The following is a 6822-nucleotide window of genomic DNA, read 5'->3' as shown; positions in this document are numbered from 1 at the left end:
ACGAGCTACAGATGTAATGTAGTTTAGAGAAAGTCCAAAAACAAAAGTTTTCTGCATTTCTAGGAAGATATTAATAAGATCATCCAAGATCAGGAGAGCTTAAGTCTTTTCACACAGAGCTCCTGAAAACCCCCATTTTTATGGGTAGAATCAAATTTTTCCAGCCAAGCTGATTACTTCAGGCTCCCTGCAAATTCTGCTAGAGGAGAAAGAAGAGAAAAATATATATATATTTCCAAGACAAGGACTAGGGTTTAATTTTCCATCTTAGAAGGCTGTCATCTCTACCCTTCAAACTTGGTTGGGCACCACAACTCTATGTCAGCAGCAGATAGAAAAAGTTGAGACAAAATTCCTCCGTGGGAGAAATTGATGAAATCAAATAGTACTTTAATCAAGGACTTAAAAGTTACAGGGTAAAGGACACAAATAGAGATGACTCATGAGAAGAAGAGAATCTGAATGAATTTTTTTTCTTTTTTAATAGAAAACAGATGGTGGAGATTCAGCAAACTAGAAGTCAATAGGAAGAGCCAGAAGAACTACCATGCACCATGGATGCTTACCACCCTCTCCCTTTCCTCCCATCAAAGGGCTGCCTGTGCCTCATCATTTTTTGTGCTGCTGATTTCAGGACACCAGCTCTGCAACTTGGACAACTACCCAGCCAACTCCTTCTGACTTTGCCATGTAGCTATCTTTATTCTCCCTTCTCTTTTGTCAGAGCCATGTCCTGGTACTCTAAACTTGGTCCTCCATAATAGGAGCAGGGGGTAGTTGTTTGGTTTCTCCAGGCTACCCTTGCTGCACTATGTCTGTACCTCACTAGAAAGAATTGTGTCCCATTGGTTACTTCTGTTTCATCACCTCAAAATAGCTACTCTGTGGTCTACCAGTGATATATTGCACAGTTAGGAAATGGATATACTTTTCCTGAGAAGACTATAATGGAGAAAAAAAAAAGTCATTGATTTTTCTAGACATGGCAAGTTACTGCCAAAAATAACATTACATTTCCTCTCATAACCAGTGGTGGCCCATGAGCAACAAAATCCATCCAAAGCTTCAGTCTTTGATATAATAAACTGGACAGACAAAATTTGCCAGAATTTTCATAGGAATGCAATCTAAACATTTACCATGTACCAGGAAACATGAACACCTTTTTGGTTTTGTTGTGAAATTTGCACTTTGTACATTGCATTCCACCTAAGGGCCCTCCTCTCAGGCTTCACCTCATACTTCCTTGTTTTTTGTTGTTTTTTTTTTTTTTTTAAACTTATTCCAAAAGATTTTGTCTTTTCCCTGGTTGATGTGGTTTATTTGTCCTACTTCCATGTGGACACAGGGGATCTCCAGCAGATCAAACAGACCCCACCACCCAGCAGGTCTGACCAGTGGAGCCAGGCAGTGGCTCCACTTTTGTTCTGTCACCTAGCATGTCCTTATGACTGTCCCTGATCCTCCAGATAAAGCTCCTTCTGAAGTTTCCCCACCCTCCTCATGCCTTTTTTTCTGAGGGAACAAGAACTCAGGGGAAGGAGTGACAAGCAATTCCCACCTTCACATGTAGGTGGGACATCATGAACAAGAGCAAGACTGCAGTTATCTCCCATCATAAATGGACAGCTTCATGGTGCCATTACCATTCCCAGCCTAGAAAATCCTGCACTCTTCCACCATTGTTCCCTCTCTGTACACAGACACACGCTGTCTCATTGACCTTTCTGACATTTTCAGGCTGCAAATTCTCTCATTATTGCCCATTTAGTTTTCTCAGACTGCTGTTCATAACCTGATCTCTGCTCTCAGGTGAATGTCCAGCTGGAAAAAATAAGCTTCCTCTTCAGGTCCATCCTGGTTTTAATCTGTTGCTGTCGCAATAAATACCCTCTGGAGGTTTTCTTACTTCCTATTGTTTTCCCTCTTCTGCTATAAACCTCACAAATATTAATCTCTTTTGGTCCTGATTTTCCCTTGCCTCCCATCTTTTATTTGTCTAAAATGCCTGCCAGGACTTTTCACACTTCATCATGTCTCCAGCAATACCGGCTCTGGGCCAATGCCAGAGACTGCAACTTGACAAAATATGTTGCAAGGTGGCTTTTCTTCCACACCGTCTGCAGCTGTCATCTTCTCTCAGGGTCTGATACTACAAATTAGGCAGAGCTGGCAGGAGACCATAAGTTTTTTACCTCCAAAAAGTTAGATTGGGAACAGAATTTCCAGGGAATTTTTCTTTTAGCTCCTTATATATAGGATAAGCAGCCTGAGAATCAAGGTGCTACTTTATCCTGACTTTTTCGTCTCCTTTTGTTTATTGTGCTGTACCAGCTTTTACAGATACTATTATGATGCAATGTCTGGTCAATTTGCAGGCATCACCTCATGCCATGCTAGCCTGGACTATGAAATCTGTTAAAGAGTGGATAAAACTGAAAGGCAAAATGTTAGAAGACCAGCAGCTTCATGCTGCAACAAGCACAAGAGTAAAAAACCTGGGGACTCCTGGAGGTTTTGGTCCATTGATCTACAAGGACTGGTTCACTATGAGCAGGGAGATAGCATAGGTGTTTGTATATCCTAGCAATTTCTCCATCAAACACATGCTACAGGCACTAGGTTTTGTAGACCTGCTTTTTTTGGACCAACAGCTGGAAGTGATGGACTATGTATATTTTGAGTTCAGAAGTATTACAGCTTCTTCATGACCTTCCTTAGTCTACAAGTACCTAGATGTGTCTTGTCTAGCTGGATTAGTGAGAATGAAAACAATCTTTTTCAGTTACTGGGGTTCTTTTTTGTTTTGGGGAGCTTTGGTTGCTTGGTTGGGTTTTGGGAGTTTGTTTTGGTTTGGGTTTTGTTTAAGGTTACAAATCAGGATATATGTAAGGAAAGACAAAACACCTCTCAGCTAAATCCAGTTATCTTTCAGAGCTCTGCCTGGTCGAAACCTGAGCAGGAAAGAGTTTCCAGCATAAAAATCTGTCGCAGAATTTCCCACCAACATGAAGAAGGTGAGCTGCACTGCTTGATGAAGACTTGCCAACTGGAGTCTCTCAGGTTGTTGGCTCACAGTCCTGTAGTTTGTACTTTGATCCTTAGAAAAACACTGAGAATAGTGAGAGTAAAATAATGTGTATAATTTAAGCTGATGATATAGTGGAGAAGTGGTAGCTCAGTGCAAGGACATCATGGAACAATGAGAAAATAAAGATACTTGCTCTGTGATGGTATCAAACATCTAAAAAAATAATTTCAGTATTTAAGGTTCCCATGGGATGAATGGTGTCAGGCAGGGTTGATTTAGCAGTATTTGAAAAAGGGATAAGTATAACTGAGAGAAGACTCAAGTGAGTACTAAATGAAAAAAGAAGGCCTCTGGAGGCTCTGGAGACCCCCTTTGAGCTCATCCCAACAGTCTTATCTTAAATCAGATCTCCCGCCTGATCAATGCTTTCTCAGAACATTTTTCTTTTTTATTGTTATTATGCTGGTATTTCATTATGATTTTCTGTTCTTCCTAAATTCCAATTTCCTTAAGTTCAATTCATAAATTCTGATGAAAAACCCTACAGCAAATTATCAGTGGTGTAAATAAATTAACACAGTGAGGTTTGGTTGACTTCTGGACAGATTATCTATATTTATACCCAATGGGGATAGAAAATCATCTTTCCTTGGACTGGTTCAGCGGTGTAATACAAAGGGAATCAGAAATCCTGGATTTCCTCAGTAGCTCTGTTTCTGATCTGCTGTATGAACCTCTGCAAGTTACTTCACTACCCTCAACTGTTAACTCCTTTCCTATACATAAAAGTTTAATGAAAGACTTCCTGTTGGAGAGTCTTTATTTTGCTGTATAATCTTCAACTGCCTACAAAAATGACAGCCTCAGTCTCCCTACACATGACTGTAATACAAATAAGCAATAATAATGCCTGGTTGCATGCAATGTTGACAAACTGAGAAGTAAATTTCTCCCAGGATGCTTTTCCAGCTAATGTATGCCTATATTTATTTGAAAAAAGCAAAACATATCCTTGTGGGACCATTACCCACCCACAGCCAGCAGACATACCAGTCCCAGTGGAATGTCAGTTATGAAAACTACAAAAATAATCCAAAAGGAGAACGCATTTAAGTTTCCAGTTTGAAAGATTTAAACATTTTTGCTGCATGAAAATCTCTTTTTAAAGCAGACTCATGCTATTTGATAGTTTGAAAAAGGAAAAAAAAAAGAAGATGAAAACATAAATATTTGAAAATCTGCTACTGTTCTCTGTGTGTTCCGGAACGCTTCTCTTCGTAACATTTATCAGCTACATGGTTAGATCAAACAGTTCCCAGAAACTGAAATGAATACATCAGAGTGAAATGGGCTATTTGCTTTTTTCCATTTGGATACCTTTGTTTCAATTTTTATTATATGCAAAGGAATCCAGTTGGATTAACCTACATACTTAATATTTCCCAACCAGAAGCATGTTGCTCTTTTTCCCAGAACCTCCCACCAATGCATAAGGCACATATAATATCACTTTGCTCAAGATCAACATAATCACACATTTTTTTGTCTTATTTATTACATTACAGCACTTCTGCACTGGCAGGGCTGCACTGCATATCTGTATTCAGCAGAGTTAAAGAACAAATGAAACTATTGCATTACAGGGTCCTTCTAATATATGATATCTCCATCACAGAAACATGGTACACATTTTACTAATTTTCAGCTGTCTTTTTACCAGGTTGTGTTGATCTCTGCATCTTTTGCTAGAAGATGTTTCCTTTAGTCTTTGGATCAGAACATTGCTACTCTCTGTATCAACTCTGACTTTGTAGCTTTCTTCTGAAAACGGTTAAAATTAGACGTATGCTGCTTCCATCAGTGATCCATACAGGAGCAAAGAGATCCTTACATACACCATTTCTATTCATTGCCTTTTGGCTTAGGAGCTATGAATCCCACTGTCTTTTTGGCCCTAGTTTAACATGAGAATCTGAATTTAGTTGTTAGCTCACTGTGATGCTCCAAGCTCTTCAGGATCTGTTTTTACAAGAATGTGAAAAAAGAACAGAAAGTTCAGAAAATGGCAAAAATTGAGGGAACTGGAAGGACACAGACACAGCAGTGTAAGGCAGGTCTTTCTTGTAGGTCTGAACCCACACTGATTGCATGCTTAGCCCAGCAAAAGACTGGTATTTTGAAGTTTCCTTTCTATTGGGAAGAGTACAAAGCAGATGTTTCCAAAAGTTGATCCATTCTGTTATGGGACAGGTTTGTAAAAGAGATAAGTGAACTGGCCCCAAACAGAAATCTCTTTCCCTTGTTTAATAGAGAGCTACTACGTTTTCAGCTAGTTAATTTTTGGTGACATTATTCTGTGTCGGGCATGTGCCTTCACCTGCTTCTTCTCTGAAAATTCTGTAAACATATCTTCCTTTTTTTTTTTTTTTTGGCCCTGAATATGCATTTTGTACTTGGATGCATTAAAGAACAATTTATTTTAACAATCTCAGTTTACCAAGTATATGTCTGTAGGGCTATCTTGTTAACTGAGAAAAATTTCCTATATTTTTTGCTTCTTGCCAAAGTTAAAAGTACTGATATCATATTTATTCTTAGTTCACGGAATCATAGAATCATTGGCTTGAAAGAGGTCTTAAAGATAATCTAGTTACAATCCACCTTCCACATTGCTTCATCCACCCTAGCCTTGAACCCTTCCAGGGATGGGGCATTCACTTCTCTGTGCAACCTGAGCCAGTGCCTCACCACTCTCAAAGAAAAGAATTTTTCCTAATATCTAATCAAAACTTACTCTTTTTCAGTTAGAAACTAATCCCTCTTGTCCTATTCCTACATGAACTTGCAATGAGAGTCTCTCAGCAGAGATTAAATTATTTTAAAAAATAGTTGAAACTAATCCATAGGACTGCAGGAAAAAGAGAGAAATATTTCCACTTGAATAATTATTCAGATCTAAACTTGGACTACACTAGTTACCAATTTCTTGTTTATTTCATGTTTTGGGGTTTTTTTTTCCTACATTATAATAATTTTATTCTTCATTGAAACCAAGGGTAAGGCTTGACAGATCATCCTTACAATAAGTAATTGAATTTGTATAATTAAAGGCAATGCCGATTCAGCTTTTCAAGGGCCCTGTGAGGGGTTTACTACTGAATTTTCTTAATGTCTCATGAAAATTCTGGACCATACTAAATTAGCATTTTAATCCTAATCTCCCAGAAATGTGTTTACAAGTCACAGGTGAGGGCAAAACATGTTTCTACACATACCATTTCCTCCTCCTCACACATACCATGCAACTATGCATCAATAAACTTACAATTTGTCTGTGCAGAGCCTTTCACACAGAGGTTGATATATTTGTAAGAAATGCAGCACACATTTGTCTTCACCAATGTAATGGAAATGGAGCAAGAGACAGCTGAGAGAAGCTATCATTCCTTCCCTCTTTTTCACCAAATACTAAACAAAGGATAAACTCTTGTACCAGATGTTCATATCATGGTGTTAGGAGGCCAGAGAAGAGAGTAAAAGTTTCTCACCATCTTATTATAAATGCTAACTTCTCTGCAATAGTAGTACTCATATGTTAATATTTTGGACTGATTAAAATATTTTAGAAGGGTGAGGTTTTTCCGACTGTGTAGGGGTTTTCATTCCTTTCTCTTTTTTCTTTAAATAATCAGGGAAAAAAAGCAACCTTACTTTGATTAATTGAACAGTTTCCATAGCAGCTGTGAGCCAGGTGGTTGGAACCAGTTACTAGGGATGCTAAAGTAAGGGTA

Source organism: Zonotrichia leucophrys, chromosome 1, assembly GCF_028769735.1.
Source record: "Zonotrichia leucophrys gambelii isolate GWCS_2022_RI chromosome 1, RI_Zleu_2.0, whole genome shotgun sequence".
NCBI lineage: Eukaryota > Metazoa > Chordata > Aves > Passeriformes > Passerellidae > Zonotrichia > Zonotrichia leucophrys.
This window is presented reverse-complemented; position numbering follows the sequence as displayed.